The 23,200-nt window shown below is 35.7% G+C and overlaps 1 protein-coding gene and 1 non-coding gene across 11 annotated transcripts in view; one reads left to right on the forward strand and one right to left on the reverse strand.

The window, feature by feature from the left end:
• The window catches only part of TCF12 (transcription factor 12), a 375,554-nt gene that overhangs the window by 121,023 nt on the left and 231,331 nt on the right, over positions 1–23,200 (forward strand). The gene's annotated exons all lie outside the window — the stretch shown is intronic.
• On the reverse strand, positions 14,094–14,199 carry LOC112833507 (U6 spliceosomal RNA). The gene has a single exon (XR_003210659.1). It is a non-coding gene; the product is annotated as a U6 spliceosomal RNA (small nuclear RNA).

Below are 23,200 nucleotides of genomic sequence, written 5' to 3' on the forward strand. Positions count from 1 at the left end.
CCTTTTTTTTTTTTTTTACATAATCTCTACACCCAGCTTGGGGTTCAAACTCACGACCCCAAGATCAAGAGTCACATGCTCTACCAGCTGAGCCAGCCAGGTGCCCCTGATATAAACTATTTTTAAAACAACTTGGTGGATTTCTAGGGGAAAGGAGTTTCTATTACAAAATGATAGTTTTTAAAATGAACTAATGGTATGCATTTGAGCAAAATAAAATTAATGAAAAATTTACATTTTAATTTTATTGGAAAGGGATCAGTAGCTATTAACTTTCAATGTCTGATTAGGAAACTGGGTTAGGGAAAGCTGTCAATAATAGAAAAGTGTCAGCGCGCCAGGATGGCTCAGTCGGGTAAGCGTCTCGTCTGCCTTCAGCTCAGGTCATGATCCCAGAGTCCTGGGATGGAGCCCTGCATTGGGCTCCCTGCTCAGCTTACCCTTTCTGGCATGTTTTTTTTTCCCCCATGTGTGAACAAAAGAGGAAAACGTACTCCAAATTCTGTAATTTCTGTGGTGGAGTGCCTTGCCTAGCTCTTGATTACCAAATGTTTGCCTCCCCTCACTCTCTGGTGCTCCTGACACACATGTAACCAGCTTCACTGTTTAGGCCAGACTAGTTGGCATGCTTTTATGTTCATTCTGGATCTTTAATTCACAAAAATTCATCTAAAGTTTTCTAGTACTTTTTTACTTTTTATTTTAATTAAGATGTCTCAAAGTACATTGTAGACTGTCTTCTAGTATATTAGGGTTGAGTGGACCCATTTGTGTTCACCTCTCTGGGTAATTGATGATTTAATAGAGAATTCATTAATGATAAGTATCGTGTAAACAGACCTTGGGTTGTTTTTTTCTTACATATTTGCCCATATTGAAACTTATGTGTTACTTTACCTGATCTAGGAGGAGGCCTATGAAATATTCCAGCAGTAGTCTTAGCATTTTGTTAGCCAGAGTTACTTCATTGTTATTTGTACACGCAGCCATTTAAGTTGGTTTCCCTGTCCAGGTTATTTATCTTTTCTGATCATTATAGAATCCATTTATACTTCTCCATCTATTTCAACAAATGTTTTTCCTCTCCTTCGTTTTGTTGTCTGTCAAACCTTTAACCAGGACAAAAAAATGCTCTTAATTCCATCATAACATAACATAACATAGGCTTTTGTTTTTGTTGTTGCTTTGAACAGTCCATATCAAAGAATCTTTTTAAAGTCTTTAAAAAGAGTAAATATTATAGCATTATTTACAGTAGCCAGACTCTGGAAGCAGCCCAAGTGTCCGTGGATGCATTAATAGATAAAGAAGATGTGGTGTATATATATACAATACAATATTATTCAGCCATAAAAAAGAATATCTTTTAAAAAAAGAATATCTTGCGTTTGCAACAAGGATAGAGCTAGAGAGTATAATGCTAAGTGAAATAAGTCAGAGAAAGACAAATACCATATGATCTCACTCATGCGGAATTTAAGAAATAAAACAAATGAGCAAAGGAAAAGAGGGAGAGAGAAAAACCAAGAAATAGAGTCTTAACTGAAGAGAATAAACTGATAATACCGGAAGGAAGGTGGGTGAAGGGAAGGGGGAGATAGAGGATGAAGATTAAAGAATACACTTATCATGCTGAGGAAAAAAAAGAAAAAGAATAAAGAATAAATAAATTACACCCAAGAGTTACTTTTTTTTTTTAAGATTTTATTTATTTATTTGTCAGAGAGAGGCAGGCAGAGGGAGAAGCAGGGGGATGTGGGACTCAGTCCCAGGACCCCGGGATCATAACCTGAGCCAAAGGCAGACACTTAACGGACTGAGCCACCCAGGAATCCCCAGGAGTTACTTTTGACATTATACTTACACCCTCGGGAGGAAATCTAAGAGTTCCCCATACCACCTCAAACTTTGTTTCCTTGCTCTCTCTAGGTTATGCTTGCTTATTGACTCAGTGGACCTTTTTGTTCCAGACCAGCTTTGTAAGAATCATGAACCAAATTATCTGTACAGTTCAGGCTTTCTTTTGGATCTTCTTAAGGACAAGTAGAGTTACTAATCTGCTTGCCCTCTGACCTAGTAGCTACTAATCACTAAGTGGTCACAATTCTTTGGATTATGAAAAGTCATGATTAGTTGTCATCCAAACCTAGTAATTTATTTCTGTCAATTTCTTTATTACTTTTTGATCTAATATCTTTAAATTCTGCTTTAAAAATTATTTATATCTTTCTCGATCAACTTCTCCAGTAAATACAGAAACATGAAATACATGAATATCGCTTCTCACTGTATCCCCTGAATAAAAACTTTTATTATTAAAATACTTTTTAAAAGTTAGTTGCATTATGATTCCCAGACTCCTTTTCAGGGTTATTATTTTCTTATAAGGTGCTGTCTTTTTGCCATGAAAACATGATCGTATCAGTTCTTATTTATTATCTGTCCATCATAGAATAAACTTTTAATGCAAACAAGCAGCAAAAATTTCTGAACTATTTCTTGTTCAGTCTAGATTCCTGATTTTGTTTATAACATGGACTGCATATTTGATTATAGAGCCCTTTTTGACATGATGCATGACAGCTTTTCATATTTTAAATTAATATTCTTTAGTCACAAGTTAATTGATTTTTTTTTCCCATTTGTCTTCACCAGTGGATTCAGTATCCAAAGAGAACTCTTTGGCAAGTGCATAACCTGACCGAAATGTCAGGGAACAGATGGAAAGGAGTTCCATAGGAACTGGCTGAATAGTAGGAGTTTGACTTTCTGAAAAATAGCTTTACTGGCTTTCCTCTCCTCCAGAAGTGATATGAATAAGAGCTCAACCTTCAAATGAAGGAACAGCTGTTTTTAGGCTGGTATTCAGTAGGAGATAAAAGCCCTTTCAAATAAAGTCTTAACCCTGTGATTGATTTATTTTTGAAGGGCTGTGAGTTCTCAGAACATCAAGAATATCTCATGATCAGAAGTAAATACAAAAAGCATAGTTTATAGCTGATAGAAGTCTTTTGAATTTTCCTAATGATATTGCTGCCTTGATTAGGATGAAAAATTGCATTTAGGATAATTCACTTAATCATGATATGAATATGAAGGCAATTGAGTATATTCAGGATTATATAAATGTGTGTTGTAAAAGTTATTACAATCAAATTCTCTGCTTATGTGCAGGTAGGATATCCATACATATTTTTAAGTTTTACCATTAAGTGCTGAAGATAAAATTCACAGTGTTTCAAAACTCCTATTTAAATTATTGATCCGTTGCATGATCTACTTAAATGAATCTATAATGAGGCTCTCAAGTATTAACTTTAACAAATTAAGCTATTATTTTCAGTTACATGATGAATTTGAGGCAGGAGACTCTACCTGACATAAAGTACTTTTGTATTAGACAGAACTAAAAATACATTGGAAGAAATTAAGATGAAGAGAAACATGGGCATTTTGGCAGCCAAACAAATTTAGCTCTGATTGCTGGGGTCATCTCTGATTACCCAGCTTTTAATACGTTAAAATTGGGTGTGATCTTCATGATGAATTTTTTGTGTATACTATTGAACCAAACAGTTCTTTCTCTTACTTGCTTTTACATCTTCAGGTGGAGAAATCAGGTGCTGTATTTCTGGTTTTTTCTTTTGGGTTCACATAAGCATAATTTGCAAGACTTTGCCAAGGTGGGAATTAATTGTGATGATGGAAACTGAAATGTTGTTTCATGCTAATTTTATAATGTGTATATACTGCAGAAGTTAGACAAAAGAACTAAGTTAAACAAAGATCTAGAGCTACTGCCAAACCTAAAAACAACAATGGCACAAAGAAGAGAACAGAATGCAGGGTCCAAAGCCAACAGAATCCGAATGTAAATTTGCTAGTTGACAGGCATCACATGTAAATGGGCTTATTTTGGCAACTGTTGGAGTTAAAATACAAAAGATATCACTTATACAAAAGCAAAAGTAATTGAGGTTTTTTTTTTGTAATTTTTAAAGAAAATGGTCTTTCGCAATTTATAGTAGCCATTTAGTTTGTATGAAGCATGCTGCCTTTCACTTTTGTTAAAATCCATTTATTGTTTACTTAATCTCATTACTAGTGTACTGTTTTTCTTTATATTCATGAAAGTTATTTTGGGTGACATAAGATGAAGACATGGCCATTACGTCAATAGTTTACTGAATATATGTATTTTTAAAGTCTTGAATGGGCCCATAGGTAGGATCCTTTCTTGCTACATTTACAGTATTATTTTATATAGTGAATATAATTGCCATTTTCCAGCCCTTGCCTGTGTGGCATTTACTTGATGTAATTACAAAAATGCCTTTTACCTTATTTTGTGACAGGGAATAAAATAAAATGAATCCCTAGCTAGTTACAGGTCTGACTCAGTTATAGCTCATCGGATGGCCATGTATGAAGGGAAACAAAAGTGGGAAGATTTCTTCAAAGATAAAATTAAGGAATGAGAACAGATCATTCTTATAGAAATAAAAAGATATAAGAAATGGGCATCACTTTCCTGTATGTTCAGAAAACAATGATCACCCCCACCCCATTGTATGGTATTATTTACACAGGAAAATTTTTCCTTATGTGTTATTAGGTGGTGTTCTTTTTTCTTTTAATTGTGGTAAAAAAAGGACATTAACATTAGGTATACTCAGCAAAATTTTAAGAGTACAATAGAGTATTGTTAACTATATGCACATTGTTGCACAGCAGATCTCTAGAACTTTTTCATCTTGCATGATTGAAACTATACCCATTGAACAACTCCCCATTTCCCCTTCCCCTAGCCATTGGCAACCATTATTCTACTTCCTGCATCTATGAATTTGGCTACTTTATGTATCTCATATAAATGGAATCATGCAGTATTTCTTTTTTTTTAATTTTTTATTGTTATGTTAATCACCATACATTACATCATTAGTTCTTGATGTAGTGTGCCATGATTCATTGTTTGTGCATAACACCCAGTGCTCCACGCAGAACGTGCCCTCTTTAATACCCATCACCAGGCTAACCCATCCCCCCACCACCCTCCCCTCTAGAAACCTCAGTTTGTTTTTCAGAGTCCATCGTCTCTCATGGTTCGTCTCCCCCTCCAACTTACTCCCCTTCATTCTTCCCCTCCAGCTATCTTCTTTTTTTTTCCTTAACATATATTGCATTATTTGTTTCAGAAGTACAGATCTGTGATTCAACAGTCTTGCACAATTCACAGCGCTCACCATAGCACATACCCTCCCCAATGTCCATCACCCAGCCACCCCATCCCTCCCACTCCCCACCACTCCAGCAACCCTCAGTTTGTTTCCTGAGGTTAAAAATTCCTCATATCAGCGAGGTCATATGATACATGTCTTTCTCTGATTGACTTATTTCACTCAGCATAACACCCTCCAGTTCCATCCATGTCGTTGCAAATGGCAAGATCTCATTCCTTTCATGCAGTATTTCTGAGTGGCTTATTTCACTTAGCAAAAGTTCACCTATGTAACGTAAAAAAGAAGTTCCTTATTTTTTTTAAGACTTAATAGTATTCCATTGTATGACTCTACCTTATTTTCTTCACCCAGCCATCAGTGGATATTTATGTTGTTTATCTCTTGGCTATTGTGAATAATGCTGCAAGAACACAAGAGTGTAAATATCTCTTCAAGATCCTGTCTTCAGTTCTTCTGGATAAATTAGTCAAAGTAGGATTGCTAGATCATAGGGTAGTTCTATTTTTAATTTTTTGAGTAATCTCCATATTGTTTTCCCTAGTGGCTACACCATTTTACATTCCCAACAACAGTGTAGAAGATCCAAGTTTCTCCAGATCCTCACTTATACTTGATTTCTGTTTTTTTATTTGTTCATTTTCTGTTGATTTGCATTTCCTTGATTGTTAATGATGTTGAGAATCTTTTCATGTATCCGCTGGCCATCTGTATGTGTTCTTTGGAGAAATTTGGTGTTATCCATTTAATGAACTATTTAAGTCACTGAAATGTCAGTGAAGTAAAAGATACTAAATTTCTTGAAGTTTTTTGTGATTGCATTTGAATTTTATGTAATTGAGAAAAATATTTAAATGTATAAATGTTTATTTTTTGTTTTGTTTTGTTTAAATGATTATGTTAGACTGTAAGTAGTTCACTATTTGCCCAGTGATTGCTTTTGGTTTAGCTTACAATTTTTCAAAAAACTTATTTTTAAATCATATAAATTCATTTTAAAATTTTCAAATAATATAAACTAATTTCAGAAAAGTTGAAAAAGAGTAAAAAAGGAAGACAGTAAGAATCCAGCTTTTCAAATGAAACTGTTAGTACTTTTTGTATTTCCTTCCAGTTTTTTTCCCCTCGGGCTTATAGTTACCGTGGTAAATATGCAGTTTGTATCTTGATTTTTTTTTTTTTATTTTAAACTATGATGGAAAGAAAATTTTTATTAAAAGAAGCTTAACGGGGCGCCTGGGTGGCTCGGTCTTTAACCGTCTGCCTTCTGCTCAGCTCATGATCCGAGGGTCCTAGGATCGAGCCCCACATTGGGCTCCCTGCTCAGCGGGGAGTCTGCTTCTCCCTCTCACACTCCCACTGCTTGTGTTCCCTCTCTCGTTGTATCTCTCTCTGTCAAATAAATGAATAAAATCTTTAAAAAAATAAAAGAAGCTTAACAGATAAAAGGTTTCGGTTGTTCGGGTCCACTTATATATGGATCGTTTTCAGTAAATACACTACAGTACTGTAAATGTGTTTTCTTTTATGATTTTTCTCAATAACATTTTCTTTTCTCTAGCTTACTTTAAGAATAAAGCATATAATACATATACAAAATATGTGTTACTCAACTGTGTTATCAGCTAGCCTACTTCTGTTAACAGTAAGCTATTAGTTCAGTTTTTAGGGAATCAAAAGTTATACATGGATTTTTGACAAATAGGTAATTGGTTCCCCTATTTCCCCCACCCCCTCCATGTCATTCAAGGGTCAACTGTATTTTTATTCCAATGAACTGCTTGTTCACATTAGAGAAAGTCTTCCAGGGTATATATTCTTTTGTTAAATGAGTCATCATGCTCAGAAAGAGTTCCAGATTTATGACTGATTCACCTTACTAATTTTTCTTCTTTTCTAGCTATTCTAATATTTTACCAGTCTTGCTTTTACACATTTTTTCCTGGCGAGAATTAAAAGTGCGTCTTAACTTTACTGTGTTAGAATTAAAGTTTTTCATTCTGACTTCCATTCACATGTGACTTTCAGGTTAGTTTCTTACAGGACTGTTTTTAGGGCAACATCTTCTGCCCGGAAATAGTACTGTATTTTCAAAGGTTCATAGATTTGTTATGTTTTTGATACAAATATATCTCTTGAGGTCAATGAATATATAATGTAAAGAAGTATGTAAGGGGGAAATTTTCATCTGTTTATTGACTTTAAATTGATTGCGGTGCTGATGCCTACCACTTGTAAGATGTAAATAAGAAAAACTTGGTGGTGGGGGAGTGAATGACAAAGTATGGTTCCTCACTCATAGTAGTTACTCAGTAGATGCTTATTGAATAGAAATTGTTAAATTGGGGAAACAGATCTAATTAGTGACATAATGATAATATTTTCTGCCATGCATTACCTCTATCTTTTTAAACAGTCCACAGAAGCATTGCAGGGAGAGGGTCATGTGAGGTTAGTTAATTTTAAGCACTTAGAAACTACTACATGCAAGATCCTCTCCAGGCATTTTATATACTGTCTCATTTAGTAGGCAGAGCCAGTGTTGCCTGATTTTTGCAAATGAGAAAACTCAAGCAAAGAAAAAGATGTGACTTTCAAGTCATATAACTTAAACTGTGTTTGGCCTGTTACCTCAAATCCTTTGTTCACCCCTGTAATATGAAGATACTCTTTCCTTTTATTTTCTTGGTTTGTATTCTCATTAAAGCAGGAAGAACCAACGTTCGTTTGGCATAAACTTAAATGCCTTTGCAGTCTGAGTATCTTTACAGTAGGCTCCAGATATGCATTATGGTTAGACTTTGAAAGATGATATCATTTACTATAAATAATCATATTGAGTTTTAAACACAGAAGATAATTGCTTCAGCAGGTTATCAATAGTCCATTCAGAGAGGAACTGATAGTTGAAGAAGCAATACCACAAATGGGAAATCCAACTTAGATGCAGTCACTTTAAGCAGCAGATACCTGCCTCCCAATTTTTCTCAGTGGCAAGATTGTCAGATGAGTTCTCTCACAATGAGAATGAAAAAGCCTTTTCTGAAGTTTCAGATAGCTTACGTTTATTGAGCATTTACTATGTGACAGATGCTGTATTAAGTGCCTTGTAGATATCATTTCATTCTCATCTTTAGTCTGTGTGTTATGTACTGTTAACAACTTCCAGTTTTTGAGAATGAAACAGTTTTAATAGAGTTGTCATATGCCTAGTAAATGGAAAAGTCAGAGATTGTACTTAAGTCCAGTGGCCTGTAAAGCATATTTTCCTGATATGGCTTTTAGGTAGTTAGAGTTTACTATATGTATTGTGTCCTTTGTTAAGCTGAAAAGACAAAGTGAGACACTAATGAGAGAAATTGGGTATGGAAGGAAATCAGCTAGATCCATTTTTTTGGCACTCTTAAACTTCTGGAGTATATTAAGTATTTACAGTATGTAAGGTTTTCTTCACACTGTCAATAAATATCTTTCTCTTAAATGTACAGTTCAGTGAGCTTGATAAATGTATACACACGCATGTACCCAAGGGAGAAATTGAGAGGTTTTTCTGGGACAGCAGGAGATTCGGAACTCAATCTGATCAAAGGTAAGAATGCGATTTTGAAGAAAGTCAGGGGAAGAAGCTAGGCCAGGGGTTCAAATATTGAAAAGTGATGGGAGGAATACCAAACCACTAAGATATTTGATATTGTGTGTGGATATAGAATTGGATAAATCAATACAGTTCAAGCCTTTCTACTTTAAGACTGACAGGAGGATATACTTAGAATTGAGTGTGTGTTCACTTAATGAACTGATAGAAGACACAGACCTGTTTTTAATTACTGTGAAATCAAAGTATGGTGATTTTTTTTCTTCCTCTTTTCTCCTAAAGCAGCTCTGAACAATTTATAAACTCCTCATATTTGCCCATCTTTTCTTCTCTCTTGCAAATGACATAATTTAGGAGGTCAAGAATCCAAGTCTAATTCCTTGCTCTTGGGCAGAAATCTGTTTAAACTATGCATTTCATCTTTACAAATTCTTTGGGTTGAAGGTTGTTAGGGTTTTAATAGGAAGATGATGACTAACTCACCCAGCGGCCATAGGACAAAGTCAGAATGAATGGGGTTCCTGCTTTAGGAAATATTGCCAACTAAAAGTATTTTGCCAGCATTTTATCACTGACCACTTTTTCCATACAGTTTTATATACTTGGAACGTATTCTAAATGATATTTAGAAAACATTTTAAATGATACTCAGGAGTACAAACAGGTTATTTTATTATAGGTGTTTATAAAATAAAATTGTGAGATTCTAGCCCTTCACCTGTATTTCAAGGTTAGCAAAGAAGTGGGTCTATAAACAGTTGCATTAGGTTAGACCCTCTTCTATTTACATCTTGATTACCATCTTATTTTCGAAAAGACTAACAAGGTAATGATTTCATATACTTAAACTATTTTGAAATAATAAATTGAGTAATTTAATGGAGATACTTAATATAAGAAATTGTAATGGAGGTAAATGACCACAAATTGATTGGGTTATAATAGAGATTTTCATATTGAGCAGAAACTGAAGATCAGCTTCTAAGGAGTGAGTAGTATGTTATTGCAGTAGCACAAAAGTATTACAAAAGTTAACTTAATTTCCTCACCTTCTATTCTGTGTGGATCATGAAGGAAAACAAATATTTCTGAAAATTTTGTAAACAAAACTTCAGCTTCAGTTGAGAAATACCCTCCTCTTAAATATTGAGTGTAAAAACATATTTTTAAAACATGAATTTTTCTACCTTTGACTTGCATTAAATTTTCAAAAATAACTTTGCATTTACCTTCTCACCTTTTAATTTTAGTTTATTTCCTGGGTGTAATTGGAATGGACTTACCAACTTTAAGGCACCATTCATATTCTTTCAGTAAAGTTGTAACCATGGTGAACGAGCAAATCATTCTTATTTTGAAAAAGGCATGCATTTACTGTCATTTATGTAGTTTTTCAGTATATCATTTTGGTTTGTACTAACTTAGCATTGTTAGTGAACATAATTTGCTGCTATTTCACTTATTTATGTACTGTTTCTCCCCAGGGAACCTACAAATTTATAGTTATATGTGCACAGAACCGTGTGTTCTCATAATGTGATAAAAGTCGCTTTTAATCTGATATTAATTTAAAATAGTATTTTGCTCTTCGCAGTATAAATAGCCTTCATGCATTAATTCTTCAGAAACCTATGAAAATTAATCATCTGAACAATCTTTCCTTAGGCTCTTTGTATAGTTCTTCAAAGCATAATTATTTTAAATATGTGATAACATTGTGATGTTTGCATTGGTAATGATTATTTTATTTCATATTGCCAGTCCCACAACTGGGAGAAAGGGATATTCATTGTAGGAATTTTTGAAAAATATTTGAAAGGTAATGGAAAGGTAGAGCTTGGGTTTGCACTTTTTTTTTTTTTTTTTTAATGACAAAACTCTTTCAGGTGTTTTATCTTCCATTGCTTCAACAAAGACCATCAAATCACCATGCTCCTTGGGCGTCTGGGTGGCTCAGTCAGTTAAGCATCTGCCTTTGGCTCGGGTCATAATCCTGGAGTCCCAGGATAGAGTCCCACATCAGGCTCCCTGCTCTGCAGGGAGTCTGCTTCTCCCTCTGCCCTTTACCCCACGCTCTCTCACTCTCTCTCTCTCTAATAAATAAATTCCTTTAAAAAAAAAAAATCACCATGCTGCTTTGTATCAAATCACCATGTCATCCTTGCTACATGGGTATGGACTTCTATTTGAACTTCAAATGAATACCTCTGAATGTCAGCATCTTTTTCTTTTTTATGGTCTCTAATACTGGGAGCCAGTTGCTATGGATACCCACTACTGTTTTAAAAGCTGTAGTTTGACTATGGTACTGTTCCTTGTTTTTTAAAATTTAATCTTTTGTCTCTCTTCATTCCAAGTTGTACTTTGTTAGTATTTAAGTATGGGGTCAGGGGTCCAGAATAAGAGTATAACATTTTTAAAGCATGTAGCAGGGACTCCTGGGTGGCTCAGTTGTTAAGCATCTGCCTTCGACTCAGGTCATGATCCCAGTGTCCTGGGATCGAGCCCCACATCGGGCTTTCTGCTCAGTGGGGAAGCCTGCTTCTCTCTCTCCCACTCCCTCTGTTTTGTGTTCCCTCTCTTGCTGTCTCTCTCTCTGTCAAATAAATAAATAAAAATCTTAAAAAACAAATCAATAATGCATGTAGCAGGGGGACCTCTTTTGGGGTAGAATTTACATACAGTGAAATAAATGGATTTTGGGGGGGGGAGAGGGAGAGAATCTTTTTTTTTAAGATTTATTTTATTTAATTTTTGGAGAGAGATAGAGAGAGGGTGCAAGCCAGCCAGAGGGCCAGAAGGAGAGTGAGAAAGAGAATCCCAAGCCGACTCCCCACTGAGCATGGAGCTCGACTCGGGGCCCAGTCCCAGGACCCCAAGATCATAACCTGAGCCAAAATCAAGAGTCGGAATCCCAACTGACTGAACTACCCAGGTACCCTGGGAGAGAGAGAGAATCTTAAGCAGGCTGCATGCCCAATGTGGAGCCCGATGCAGGGCTTGATCTCACAACCCTGAGATTACGACCTGAGCTGAAATCCAGAGTCCAATGCTTAACCGACTGAGCCACCCAGGTGGCCCAAATGGATCTTAAATGTACAGTTCGGTGAGCTTGATAAATGTATACACACCCATATAATCAATACTTCAATCAAGATAAAAATATTTCTCTCATGCCATGTTATGAATATAGTGGAGCATTTCTGGAATCAAACACTTATTTTTCAAGCTGCTGGGAATGTTGGTGGACAACACTCAACCAAAGAAGAGTTTTAAGAGTTACCTTCTACTGAAGGGGGCTGTCTTGATCTTGTAACACCTACTTTCTGGGGGCTGCATTTACCCAATGACTGGTCAATGCAGTGGTAGGGGTAGGGGGAAAGGCATAAAGATCTTGGTCCACTTGCTGTAATTTGGGACAGTTTCCAAGGCCCATCCCAGTTTGAGAACTCCCCATGTGATGGCCTAAGACATTTGTTACTGTTGTATCACAATTCAACTTCTTCCTGTACCCACTTGTGCTTCCTTCAACTCATCATAGGCATTGAACATGAGAGCACTTCCCAGTGGACTTCTTGAACTCAAATAATCCATCTAAGAGTCTGTTTCCCGGGAAACCTAACCTGTAGCACCTTAGAAAGTTCTCTCATGGCCCCTTCCAAACAAACCCCCACTTAACAAACAATGATCATTCTTGTTTTATTCCCTTAGATTAGTTTTGCCACTTTTAGAACATTATGTAAATGCAATCATATTATGATCTCTTTTGTGTCTGGCTTCTTTGCTAAAAAGATTCATCCAAGTTATGAATAGCACTTCGTTCTTATTGCTGAATAGCAGTGTTCCATTGAGTTAATAAACCATCATATATTTATCCATTTAGGTGTCTGCAGTCATTAGAAATGTTTTAAGTGTTTGGCTAATTATTAATAAGGCTGTTAGAAACAGTCTTGGGTAATTCAGTTTGTGAACATAAACGTTTTTATTTCTCCTGGGTAAATATGAAGAGTGGAATCTCTCGGTCATATATAGAAATATATTTAACTTTCTAAAAAATTGCTAAAGAGTTTTTCAAAGTCATTTTACTGTTTTATATTTCCACCAGCAATGTATGAGAGTTCTAGTTGCTCTACATTCTTTCTAATACTTGAATTCTTATTGATATGTTATATTTAGTTTTATCATGTTATTTAATTTTTTGTGCCCTGGTTCTTCCCTTTCTCCCTTCTTTTTGGTTAATCAAATATTTTTTTTGTATTCTATTTTAATTTCTTGAATAACTTTTTAGCGGTACCTCTTTTAATTATTTTTAAGGGTTGCTCTAGGGATTAAAGTATACACTCGTTACATTCTACCTGCACTTTATATTTTACCATATCAATATAAAATTAAGAATCGTGAAAAGAATTATTTCATTTACTTTTTTTTATTCTTTGTTGTAAAAATATTTTAAAGTTTTCGAAACAACTTCATAGTTTCTGCTTTCCTTAATCCTGTGCACTTTAAAGAAAATCGAGGAAAAATAGTCATTTATCCTTACGTAATTGCCATTTCTGTTCTTTCCTTGTGGATCCAAATTTTATCTGGTGTCATTTTCCTTCAGCATAAGAATTTTAGTTAGTATTTCTTGTACTTAGGATCTCTACGCAGTTATTCTCAGATGACTTTTTTTTCTTGGAGAACTTTATATTTTTTTCTCTTAGAACTTTAATGATGTCATTTTATTGTCTCCTGCCTCCATTGTTTTTGATGAGTGGTCAGCTTTTATTTATATCATTTTCCCCTTATGTAACTTGTCTTTCTTCCCTCTGGTTGAATTTAAGATTTCTTTCTTTGTGTTTGTATTCAGCCATTTGATGATTGTGTGTATTGTTGAGGTTTGCTTTGTATTTTTCTGCTTAGAGATTACTGAGGTCATTGGGTCTGCATGCAGTCAGTAATGTTTTTCACAGATTTGGGGAAATTTTTGCAATTTTTCCCCAGGTGTTTATTCTGCATAATTTTCTCATCTACTTCTCATATTCTGATTACATTTATTTTAGACTATTTAATATTGTTTAACAAGTAGCTAAGGTGCTATTTCTTTTTTCCAATATTTTTTCTACTTCATATTGAATAATTTTTTATTGATTTCATTCATTTTCACTTACAGTTTCTTCTTCTGGTTCCAGTTCATTGTTTAGCTTATTCAGTGAATTTTTATTTCAGTTAATACAATTTTAAATTCTAGAATTTCCATTTACTTTTCCTTTTTTTTTCTTTATATGGAATGCTTCACAAATTTGCATGTCATCCTTGTGCGGGGTCATGCTAATCTTCTCTGTATCGTTCCAGTTTTAGTATATGTGCTGCCAAAATGAGCATTAGAATTTCCATTTTCAAATACATTTTCATTTTCTCTGCTGAGAGTGTCTCATCTGTCCATTCATTTTGACCATCTTTTTCTTAAAGTCTTTGAATATATAATAGCTGCTTTAAAATCCTTTCTTCCTTATTCCAACATCTGTGATCTCAACGTATGGAGTGTTTTTCCTGAGCTGTAGGTCATATTTTTATTTCTCCACACCTGCATTAATTTTTATTTTATATTAGAAAATGTACAAGATGTGTTATAGAGGTTTTGGTTTCTCTCTGCAGAGTTCTGTTTTTTGCTCTGGTAAGTAGTTACATTATTGGTCAATTATCTTGAGGCCTGGTTTTCTGCTTTGTTAAAGCAGGTTTGTAGAAAGCCCAAATTATTTACCAAGCAATCCCTGATTAGTTTCCTCTGTGGTACCATTAGTTGAAATCTATGGTCAGTTATTTTAGCCTTCTAGATATTGCTTTCAGTTGGATTTCTTGTATTGTCCCCTATGTTTATGTTGTTAGGTCAGCCAAGGATTTGAGGGGAGTTTAAATATAAATTTTTGGACCTTCCCCAACCATGGCTTGACTTTATCCTTTTTATGATTCCCCTCCTTACTTTCCAGCCACACTGACATTCCCAAATTCTGTTTTCTGGCTTCCTAAACAGGAGATAGTAGCTTTCTGCTTGTTCAACCACAATATGCCATGCTGACTATGGAGTGTCTTCATTGGACAAATCATATAGATTTGGATCTTATTCGGTGCATCTGGTTTTGTGTTTTTCACTGATCAGATACTTTCCAATTTCTGCCTTTTGCTCACTCTTCCTTTCCTTCAAATAGTTTTTAAACATTTTGTCTATAGTTGATAATTGTTATTTTCAATTGAATACCTTAGAAAAATGGTCACTAGAACATTTTGTTGTTTGATAAACTTTTATTTACCCCCATAAGTATCCCTTGTACTACTTCCTAGTCAACTCTACTGTAGAAGCAACCACTGTCTTTATTTTTATCACTGTGATTTTGTTTGTTTTGTTTTAGATCAACATATGAATGGAATCTTTTGTATATGATTTCTTTTACTAAGCATAAGGTTACCGAGATTATGCATGTTGTTGTGTGTACCCCTAGTCCATGTCTTTGTATTGCCGAACAGAATTGCTTTGAATGAATAAACTATAGATCTTTTATTCCTTCCTTCCTTCCTTCCTTCCTTCCTTCCTTCCTTCCTTCCTTCCTGTTTTCATTCTCTCCACCCCCTTTTCTTTCTAAAAGATTTTTATTTATTTATTTGAAAGAGAGAGCACAAGTGGAGGGAGGGAGAGGGAGAAGCAGACTCCTGGCTGAGCAGGGAGCCCCACATGGGTCTTGATCCCAGGACTCTGGAATCATGACCTGAACTGAAGGCAAATGCTTAACTGACTGAGCCACCCAGCTGTCCCTATTCTTTTTTTTAAATTGATGGTCATCTGGATTGTTTGCAGTTTTAGCTATTATGAATGCTGTCCTTAATATTAGTGTAAAAGTTTCTTTGTGACTGTATGTTTTTCCTCACTCTATCTTGGGGAAATACCTAGGGATAGGTTGTTGTATCATAGGGTATGTCTATTTTTATCTTTGAAGAAACTGCCAGTTTTCTAAAGTATATCATTTTACATGCCCACAGGCAATATGTAAGATTTGGTGTACAGATCTTATTTTTATGTCAAGATTATATTCTGTTATTTAATGGAAGTCATTGTTAGTGTATATTTTAGTTGCTGATAAATACTTTGATAAACACTCCTCTATTTTTAAACTAAAAATACTCTGAGGTAAAGATTTCAAAAGTAATATGATTTATTTACATAGGCAGTGACCAAGTTTTCCAGCTAGTTTTAACAGCCCCAAAGGTGGATGCTATGGTAGGTTTTTAATCTAATTATTCATCTTTGTAAGTTGTAGATATTTTCAAATGACTTAAATTCAATTATTTTTTTATGGATTAGACATTAATTATGAGAGTTCAAAATCTAGAATTTTTGCTTATATGGTACTACAATAAATATACATGATTGTGAACAAGAGAGTTTTAGTTCATTCCATTAGAGCACTGTGATAATGTCAGGGGTCTCAGCTGAGTGTCTTCTTAATGTGGTTCCTTTTGTGTTTTGGTCATCAGTTGTGTCCTTTATGAAGGCTCCCTTGCAAATTAGTACTGTTAAGTGAGACTGGGGAGAATCAGTATAAGTAAAAAGCTATACTGCCACTAGAAAACCTGCCCTTATATTAATGTCCAGTGTTATTTTGTGTGTAAAAGCTCTTTTTTTAATTGAGCTTGTTCTATGTATTCAGTACTATAGGTGATACAGAATAAGAACTGAATGCGCTCCTTTTTTTTTTAAAAGATTTTATTTATTTGACAGAGAGAGACACAGCAAGAGAGGGAACACAAGCAGGGGGAGTGGGAGAGGGAGAAGCAGGCTCCCCACTGAGCAGGGAGCCCGATGCGGGGCTCGATCCCAGGACCCTGGGATCATGACCTGAGCCGAAGGCAGACGTTTAAGGACTGAGCCACCCAGGTGCCTCAGAACTGAATGTGCTCTTAAATTAATAGGAGGCTGCTTGTTAAATGGTGTTCACTTAAGTATAATTATAACTTCTGTGCTGTGTGACATAGATTTTTAAGTTCAATAACAGTATTGAAGAGGACTGAGTAAAAATTAATGAGGTTGGGCAAGTTGTACAGCAGAGGTGGAATTGAATGTGAGCATTAAACCAATAAGAATTAAATGTAGAGGAGGTAGAAGTGCTAAGAGGAATAATAAGAGCAATGATAGATACTATGTATTATAGATATGCCTCATGGTTACAGCTGAGAGTTTGAATGGTAAGACACTGAATGACAGGTGCTTGAAGGCAGGGTTACTGTGTCTTGTGCATCTCTGTATGACCAGTGCCTAGAATCTTCCCTAAACCATGAGTGTGTATGCCATAATAAGAAATTAGTAAGTTTTTTGACTCCTAGGGTTAGAAGGGAGAGGCTGTTGTAACTGGGTTTTCAAAGGCTTTGAGCATAGGAGGGACAAAACCCAGCACAACTGACAGTAAACATTTATAGAACAGATGATTAAATATTCCATTACAGGTTGAAGAATTTGGGAGGTGGTGGGGTACTGGAACCGTTTACTTTTTAAATCTGAGGTAGTGTGTTTTAAAGGGTTGTTTTAGGAAGATTACATGGGCAGGATATTAGAAGCTAGTGAAATGTTATATAATAGTGTTTTGGGAAATTCAGAGAGACTAGCAAAAAAAAAAAAAAAAAAAGAGTCCAAGTAGGATATCATGAAATTCCAGGATAAAAAGGAACAGAAAGGCTGACTCAGGAGACATTCATAAGGAATACTCACTATAGGGATAGGGAGGAAGAAGGGAAGGGAGAACGAGAGATGATGCCAGTTTACAAGTCTAGTTGACCTGAACTATTATAGTATTACCTGCAGTATTAGAAATATTAATAATTAGGGTCTAAAGGCATATGAGGAAGAGATGAAGGCCATACAGAGAATTTGGTATTAAGATATATGATGGGTTTTAAGTAATGGCAGGAAAACCAAATGAAAGTTTCCAGCAAGAATTTGATGATTTAAGACCCAAAATACAGAACTGAGATTAAGGCTGGGAATGTGCATTGGAAACATCATTTGGTGGAGACAGTCAAAATCATAAAACTGAATTAGTTGTCCAAAGGGTAGAGCATAAAATGAGAAGAACATGGGATGAAGAGCAGGTATTTTTAGTTTTCACACAGAAGAGGAAGTGATACTATGCAGAAATAGAGGTCCAAAGGTTAATGTCCCCAAATCCCACACAGGCATTGTGTTAACAGGATTAAATGCCATGGAGTAGAGGTAGGCAAAATATGATCCATGGTTTGTCACCTATTTTTTGTAAATAAAGCTTTATTGGAACACAACCACTCTGTTTGTTTATATTTTATTTATGGCTGCTTTTGTACTACATAATAGGGTTGACTAGTTGGTAAGGAGAGTGTATGGTCCACAAAGCCTAAAATATTTACTGTATGGACATTCACAACAGAAGTTTGCTGACCTCTGATACAGAGATGTAAGAAACAAAGACCAATAGAGGGCCTTTGTATTTTATTTTAGGGATAACCTTTGATGATTTGAAAATGTTTTATAAACAAACATTTACTTGAGAGCCTTATGTGTGCCTGGAATTTGGATTTGCTGCTGTGGTCTAGGAAGAGACTAGATAGTAACGAGATTCATTAATGAGTGAGTGAATAAAATGTAAGAAGGGCAAGTGGTCAATGTAAATTTTTGTTTTGTGAGTCTAGAAAGAAATGAGTCATAGTTTAAAGAATATATGAGGAAGAGATTTTTAATATAGGGAAAATATGAAGGAAAAATTTTATGGAGTTCTTCTGAGAGGCAGAGTGTGTTGCCATTGCAGGAATTAATGGTCTAAGACTTGAACGCAGTGAGTACACAGGCCTCATTACAGGAAATGAATAGAATTGTTTGTGGAATTAAGTTAAGAATAGTAATTGCTCACACAGCTGTTTTTAAATAGCAAATTGTGTTAGGTAATCAGCAAAAATCCACTAAAATGTACTTGATAGTTATGCAGAAGCTGCTTTATTGGTACTGACTTATGATCCTAATGGGTACTATAAAAACAAACAAATTAAAAACCTATGTATGCAGTTTTCACATTGGTATGCTACTATATGTTTTTTGTTTAATGTAGAAGTACAGTTGTAATGTTTTCATCTTCCTTTCCCCACCACCAAACCCAAATATAATTGTCTTGTTCAAAAAGAGCAGCACCATGAACTTTATGAACACACAGAGCAATGAGGTGTGTTCTCATTGAAAGGAGTAGTATCTATTTGATTGCTTCTCTGTTTGTCTTCCTCCCTAGACAAAAATGGAATGTTTAATTGTGTGGTTGGATTTAGGGATACTAATTTTTTTCTGTTTCTCTCTGTATTTTGTTGGACTGTAATTTGGTTCTTTCTTTTAGATATGACTGTTTCTAGGACTCCCTTTTAATTTATTTGTTAGCTTTTTAGTGATGCTCTGCCTTTTTTTTTTGGTCGCTTCTCTAAGAATGTTAATATACATCATTAACTTCTCATAGTCTATTTAGAGTTAATATTGGTACATCACATAAAATGCAGAAATCTTGTGACCTTACAAGTCTGTTTACTCCTACCCCTGCCTTCCTTTATGCTGTATTTTTCATTTGTATTACTTCTAAGTATATTTTAACTCCTATGAGAGAACGTTATGCAGGCACATCCAGGAGATATTGTGGGTTTATTTCCATCCACCACAATACAGTGAATATTGCAATAAAGTGAGTCAAATGATTTACTTTTCCAGTGCATCTAAAAGTCATTTTTACACTATACTGTAGTCTGTTAAGTATGCAGTAGCATTATGTCTAAAAAAACAATGTATATACCTTAATTTAAAAATACTTTACTGCTAAAAAATGCTAACCATCATCAGAGCTTTCAAGCAAGTTGTCATCTTCTTGCTGGTAGAGGTTCTTGCTTTCATCTTCATGGCTGCAGACTGATCAGGGTGATGGTTGCTGAAGGTTGGGGCAGTTGCTTAAAATGACAGTGAAGTTTGCTGCATCAGTTGCCTCCTTTCACAGATGATTTCTTTGTAGCATCTGATGTTGTTTGATAGCACTTTACCCACAGTAAAACTTTAAAAATTGGCGTCATTCTTTTTAGACCCTGCTGTTGTTTTATCAACTAAGTTTTTGGTAATATTCTTTTTTTTTTATTTTTTATTATGTTAATCACCATACATTACATCATTAGTTTTTGATCTAAGTTTTTGGTAATATTCTAACTCCTTTATTGTCATTTCAGCAATCTTCACAGCATCTTCACCAGGAGTAGATTCCATCTCAAGAAACCACTTTCTTTGCTCATCCATAAGAAGTAGCTCCTCATCCATTAAAATTTTATCATGAGATTACAGCAGTTCAGTCACATCTTCAGAATCCACTTCTAATTCTAGTTCTCTTGCTATTTCCACATCTGCAGTTACCTCCTCTGTTGAAGTCTTGAACTGCTCAAAGTCATTCATGAGGGTTAGAATCAACTTTTTTTTTTTTTGAAGATTTTATTTATTTATTTGACAGAGAGACACAGCGAGAGGGAACACAAGCAGGGGGAGTGGGGGAGGGAGAAGCAGACTCCCCACTGAGCAGGGAGTCTGATGCGGGGCTGATCCCAGGACCCTGGTCATGACCTGAGCCGAAGGCAGACGCTTAATCACTAAGCCACCCCAGACGCCCCTAAAATCAGCTTCTTCCAAACCCCTGTTCATGTTGATATTTTGACCTCTTCCCATGAATCAGGCATGTTCTTAATGACATCTAGGATGGTGAATCTGTTCCAGAAGGTTTTCAGTTGACTTTGCATAGATCCATCAGAGGAATTGCTATCTATGGCAGCTCTAGCCTTATGACATATATTTTTTCAATAATAAGACTTGAAAGGCGAAATTACTCCTTGATCCATGGCTGCATAATGGATGTGGTGGTGAGTAGGCATGAAAACATTTCCATCAGGGCTGTTGGATGACCAGGTACATCATCAGTGAGTGGTAATGTTTTGAAAGGAATCCTTTTTTCCCTGAGCAGTAGGTCTGAACAGTGGGCTCAAAATATTCAGTAAACCATGTTGTAAACAGATAGGCTGTCATCCAGGCTTTGTCATTCCATTTATAGAGCACAGGCAAGGGTATATTTAGCATAATTCTTAAGGGCCCTAGGATTTTCATAACAGTAAATGACCATTGGCTTCAACTGAAAGTCACCAGCTGCATTAGCCCCTAACGTAAGAGTCAGCCTGTCCTGTGAAGCTTTGAAGCAAGGCATTGACTTTTCCTCTCCATCTGTGAAAGCCCTAGATGGCATCTTTTTCCAAAATAAGGCTATTTCATCTACATTGAAAATCTGTTGTTTATTCTAGCTACCTTTTTTTTTTAAAGCCAAAAGAGCCTTTTAATTAAAAGTTACCAAACAGTTTTTGTTGTTCAGAAATAGAAACATTAATTCACCTCTAAGACAAAGTGTTCTCTGTGGCAACAAAAACACACATTCTGTGTATCTACTGTCCTCTTGCATTCTTTTTTTTAAATTTTTTTAATTTAAATTCAATTAATTAACATGTGTTATTGGTTTCAGAGGTAGAGGTCAGTGATTCATCAGTCTTATACAATACCCAGTGCTATAGCCACCTTTCTTAATTATGTTAGCTGGATCTTCTGGATACTTGTTGTGGCATCTGCATCAATACTTGCTGCTTCACCTTGTACTTTTATGTTGTGGGGATGGCTTCCTTCCTTAAACCTTATGAACCAATCTCTGCTAGCTTCAAACCTCTGCAGCCCCCTAATCTTTCTCAGCCCTCATAGACTTGAAGAGAGTTAAGGCCTTGCTTTGGATTAGGCTTTGGCCTAAGGGAATGTTGCAACTGCTTTGGTCTTCTATCCAGACCACTAAATCTTTATATCAGCAGTAAGGGTGTTCTGCTTTCTCATCAGTCATGTATTCACTGGAATAGTACTTGTAATTTCCTTCCAGAACTTTTCCTTTGTATTCATAATTTGGCTGTTTGGCAAGGAGGCCTAGCTTTGGACCTGTCTTGGATTTTGACATGCCTTCCTCACTAAGCTTATTCATTTCTAGCTTTTGATTTAAAGTGAGATATGTGGGTCTGTTCTTTCACTCGAACACTCAGGCTATTGTACGGTTATTAACTGGCCTAATTTCAATATTGTTGTGTCTCAGGGAACAGGAGGACCTGAGAAGATGGAGAATGAGGAGAGTGAGAGAGTTAGGGAGTGGTCGGCTGGTGGAGCACTGGGAATACACAAAACATTTATTAAGTTCACCATTATGTATGGTGCAGCGACTCCCCAGTGCAAAGGTAAAATAGTGACATTAAAGGTCACTGATCACAGATCATCATAGTAAATATAATAATAGGGAAGAAGTTTGAAATACTACAAGAATTACCAAAATACGACATAGAAACATGACGTGAGCAAATGCTGTTGGAAAAATGATGCAAATAGACTTGTTCAATGTAGGGTTGTCACAGACCTTCAGTTTGTAATAAATACAGTATCTGTGAAGCACAATAGTATGCCTGTAATTTTTTATATAAATGCTTTAACAAAGTTAAAAGGAAAATACAGTTTTTTCTATTTACTATTTCTGATGCTCTTCTTTCCTTCCTCAGTTTTCACGTTTCTCTCTGATAACACTTGCTTCAACTTGAACATATTTTAGTATTTATTGTACTGAAGTTTCTTTTTTTGAAAATGGATTTCACCTCCATTCTTGAGGGATATTTGTATTTTGGCTGATGTCCCTCCACTCCCCTTACTTTATTTTTTTTATTTTATTTTTTTAAAGATTTTATTTATCTGAGAGCGAAAACATGAATGGGGGGTGAAGGAGAGGAAGAAGCAGACTCCCCGCTGAGCAGGGAGCCCAACATGGGGCTCCTTCCCAGGACTCTGGGAATCATGGCCTGAGCCAAAGGCAGACGCTTAACCGACTGAGCCACCCGGGCTCTCCTCTACTCCCCTTACTTTAAAGATGTGTTTCCAGGGCGCCTGGGTGGCTCAGATGGTTAAGCGTCTGCCTTCGGCTCAGGTCATGATCCCGGGGTCCTGGGATCGAGTCCCGCATCGGGCTCCCTGCTCTGTGGTGAGCCTGCTTCTCCCTCTGCTTCTCTCTCTCTCTCTGACTCTCATGAATAAATAAATAAAACATTAAAAAAAAAATGATGTGTTTCCACACATATTGACATCCGTAGTTTCTGGAGACAAGTGTGCAGTACTTTGAATTGTAGTTTCTCTGTATGTAATATGTCTCTTTTACCATTTTCGACTTTTTCTCTGTATTTTTGGTTGTCAGAAGTTTGTTATGTGTCTAGGTATGGGGTTTTTCACATTTATCCTGTTTAGGCT

The sequence above is a fragment of the Callorhinus ursinus genome, unplaced genomic scaffold, assembly GCF_003265705.2.
Source record: "Callorhinus ursinus isolate GAN/ISIS: 27379988/994484 unplaced genomic scaffold, GSC_fseal_2.0 scaffold25, whole genome shotgun sequence".
NCBI classification, from domain to species: Eukaryota; Metazoa; Chordata; class Mammalia; order Carnivora; family Otariidae; genus Callorhinus; species Callorhinus ursinus.